This window comes from Lactuca virosa, chromosome 8 (genome assembly GCF_052849685.1).
Source record: "Lactuca virosa cultivar CGN04683 chromosome 8, Lactuca_virosa_CGN04683_v6, whole genome shotgun sequence".
Taxonomy (NCBI): Eukaryota; Viridiplantae; Streptophyta; class Magnoliopsida; order Asterales; family Asteraceae; genus Lactuca; species Lactuca virosa.
This window is the reverse complement of record NC_136433.1, coordinates 316,957,614-316,962,001: the sequence shown is the minus strand read 5'-3', so window position 1 is coordinate 316,962,001 and position 4,388 is coordinate 316,957,614.

The following is a 4,388-nucleotide window of genomic DNA, read 5'->3' as shown; positions in this document are numbered from 1 at the left end:
TAAGACTTGAAGGACTTAGGACTAATAGCTCACCTTACTTCCTGTTCCTTGTTTGGTTGTGGACTTAGGGTATCCTGTTATTTGTCCGAATGTCGTTGAACTCTTAGTTATATATATATATATATATATATATATATATATATATATATATATATATATATATATGTGTGTGTGTGTGTGTGTGTGTGTGTGTGTGTGTTAGATATAAAAGCTTTCACTTCAGTTCAATGCCTTTGTGTAACGAAGGCATACAAACCACATTACTATTTAACTATAATAGGTATAGTTAAGGGATTACTACTCGCTACTACTATTACAAAGATACATACAAGAGTCGGTACATTTACGAGTCGCTACATGAGTACTACAGTGAGAAACAAAACATACTATACACTATACAAGAGAACATACTATACACTATACAGAAACATACTATATACTAGTAAAGAGAAAACATCACTACACTATGACATACTATACAACCTTTTGAATACTATTAACCGAATGTGACATACTACTTCTCGATACGACACCTCATCGTGGTATCACTTTGTAACCAGAGTCTCCTGGAGGGAGAGCGGGCATTATGTGTATAGATCTATTCGGGACAGACACTCCCACATCCCGACTGCTAGCTACAGTCCCAGGCGATAGGCCAAGGGGTGACAGAATGTTACCTCACTACACATGACCTGGAGGGTCATCAGTTATTCAGCCGTCGATCAGCATGGTTACATACGAGTTCACATTCAAACCTTTAATGAACCAATTAAGAATTAAAGGCAAAATAGACTCTCCGAGGCGTATTGTTCATTTAATACTACCTGGAGTCTACATTTTCATTACCTTAGATTCCCCAAGGTGTACTGTACATTTAGTACTACCCGAAGTCTGTATTTTATCACTTTATGACCAGCAGTGTCACTGCTGAGGAAAAACATTATTTTCCCTCAATACACTTATTTTGTAATCACCTTTCATGAGTGAAGTCTAAAACTATATTTTCATACTGATAGTTTCACTGGGGAAAACTCTTACTATTACGAAAGAACAAACATACGTTGCTCTTGGTAGAAGACTACATTTTTACTGGAAAATATAGGATTTTCTAGGGAGTATACTATTTGCAAACATTTGAAATCAGTTACTACATTAAGTTGTTACAAACATTTTCATACAAGCAATGACACTAAATACTTATGAACTCACCAGCTTTATGCTGATAAACTCTTTCAAAATAACTTGTATTCTCAGGTCATCAGTAGACAGGTACCGATGAAGCTTTTGAGAAGATGGAGCACATACAAGACTCATCTTTTATTTTGATTATACTTTTGGGTGTCTTACAAACTATACAGAACACGCTTGTATTACAATTATTATATTAATGCAATGGATGTTGTTGCTTGTCTTTACTATTATGCATTGTTATGATACTGTACATGACGTCCTCCACCCCAGAACGTTTCTGCCGTTCCGGTTTTGGGGTGTGACAAATATAAATAGAACACTTTTTATTTATCACCATATTGATTACTCATTATTCATTGTTTCGGTTTTATTAACTTTATACTTGAATTAAAAACACTAGTTGTCCCATGCTCCAAGCATGTACACTATGTTTTTCTAAACAATAGCTTTGCCATACACCAAGTAAGCACTCTATGTTTGTCTATGATCTTTACTTTGTGAACTAGATCGATTGAACATAATTTCAATGATTCTCTTTTCACACTCCCAAATCCTTATCGAAAATGTAAGAATTCCAAATTCCTATCACTTACCGAAATCTGTTAGATTTTAAACTTATATGCATTGATCCTCTTGTAATGATTATGCACAAAGTCACAAAGACTTGTCAATAGACATTACAGAGTATTCCAATGGAGATCATTCCATGGAAACAAAGTCTCAAATTCAAAGTACATTGCTTTGAACATCCTTCTTGCATTAAGTTTCCTAATCTTACATAGATTTAATGAATAACTTCCACCTATGGGAATATTTCCATATTCTCATTTTGACTATCACTTCTGAACAAGAGTTGACTCTTTTCAGAATATGTCAATAATGTCCTTCCAAAATTAACACTATACTTCCAACTGTCCCTAAGCAACCAATCTTTGGTAGACCTTAAGATTGTTCTCGACAATTGCTTAATCATTTTAGTCATATCCAGTTCTAGATTTTCCCCCTTAATGCCCAGAGCATTTGGAAAATTTAGAGAGGATGAATATTATAGCACATGCAATCGATCCTATATCCGAAGCATATGGGACACGATTCATGATGTCTCACATAAAGACATGATCCTAGACCAGTTTTTTGCTATAATATTTCTATGTCTATTTGCCAAGTTCTCATAATTCAGATTATGAAAAGGGATGCCGTAATAATAATCGAATTTTAGAACGCAAATAATGGACCCATATATAGAATTTCCTTATGTTGAGCCACTCCAACATAAAATTCATATATATATATCCTTGACTAAAGACGATTAAAACCTCAATCTAAGCTTTTAGAATTGAAATGAAGTATAATTTCCTCTGCCTTAATTATAGCAAAACAACTTTTTCCCAATTGAAACTTTTGTTTTCTATAATTAACATTGCTAACTTGCAACACTTATAATAATTATCATGCTCCCACTAACATGATGATTATTAGCATAACACTTATGCTCCCACTAGCTTTGACATGTACTTAGAAATCAGCTGGACTTCTAGAAATCAATATTGTATTGACTTTCTTACCAAAGTTCAAATTTCTGATACAAGATGCTTTGATAAAACTTTATCAAAGTCATACACCTTTCCTTAGATAGCACACATGTGTGTCTAAACAATTTCAGAACTATGAAAAGGGATGCCGTAATCGTAGTCTCAATTGTTTAGACCTTTGCCATTTCTCACAAGTTCATGTTAGTGTGCCGGTTAACCACACACGCTCCACTAACGACTTTTGAGAATGAAAATATCACAATTGCTATCTTACTTAAAATCTACTTGGTGGAAGTGTTTCCTCACCATCATTTTCATGAATCGGAGAGAAACCTTATGACCCTTAGATTTTATGGTGTATGTGTTCTTATCCACATGAATTTGTCAAAACCATAATCACAAGACTAGGTTAGTGACAAATCCAAACTCATAGGGATTGAACTCAATCTTACTTTCTTGCCACCTGGCAACACAAGGTCCTGCAATTGCTTCCAAGTTGGTATGCAACCAATTAAGAACTCTCAGAACTCATATGCAAAGCCAACTTTAACTAGAATGGGCACAAAAATAGAAATATTTCAACACGATAAGTTATAAACCTCAAGTCGTGTGCTAGTGATCAAACTATAGGTTTTTATTCTTGATTAGATCTTGAAATTCTTTCATGATCTTTAAGACTCCCATTGTCCTCTTGACATATAAGACTCCCTTGCCAAATATTCAAGAGATAGTGCGGATTCTTTATCAAGACAAACACTTCACACCATTGGTCTTTGTTTTATCCAGAACATCACAACTTACCAATTTCAAATGTACAAGAGTAAGTGTTATAAACCTTTCATTAAGATATTTCACTCAACTTACAGTCTTGGAGTATGACTCTAAGACTTGTTTTGGAATGAAGTATGAATCATCTTCTTGATTTAACCATTTCAGCAATTATTGATTCCTCTTCTTAGCCATAGGAATGTACTAAGATGTTCTTAGAGGACCAATTGTGATATGGTTTCTTAATCATTAAGATGATCACAAAACATGATACTAAAGTACTCTCCCATCTTTTCAGATTTTATCCTTTCTGTCTAATTTGATTCTTCCCATTCGTCCTACCATACATCGAAACTTTTCCAATGTTTCAGAATTATACTTAAACTTGTAAGTATAACCATATTTACTAGGCTTTAGTAAATCATGACGAATAGTCTTATCGATCTTTTTGTGGTGGACTTGACCGGTGCACCAGAATGTGTACTCGATCCCTTAGTCCTTCACTTGACTCACATATACATGTGAACAAGGAAGTAATCTTAATTTTCCAAAGATGAAAATTCTCATTCATCATACTATACAACTTGCATGATTTCCAAGTTTCTATCCAACTGAAACCTTGGGTGATGAGTATCTTTCCTTATTTGGTAAATTAGACATTACCACAAATGAAAGAAACAAATTCACATTTCCAATATTGCTAGAAACATACAAACATCAAGTTTTCATAAATGCCATTGCAAGGAGATATAAAATAAAGTAAAACTTTTATTTATTTATAAAAATGCGGAATTTTTTTTTCTTACAATGCAACTTGAAATGAAAACTATGCTATTACATGTTTCCTAGCAATCTATCATAACTCCTAAGAAGTAGCTCAAGAATCCGATCTTCAAA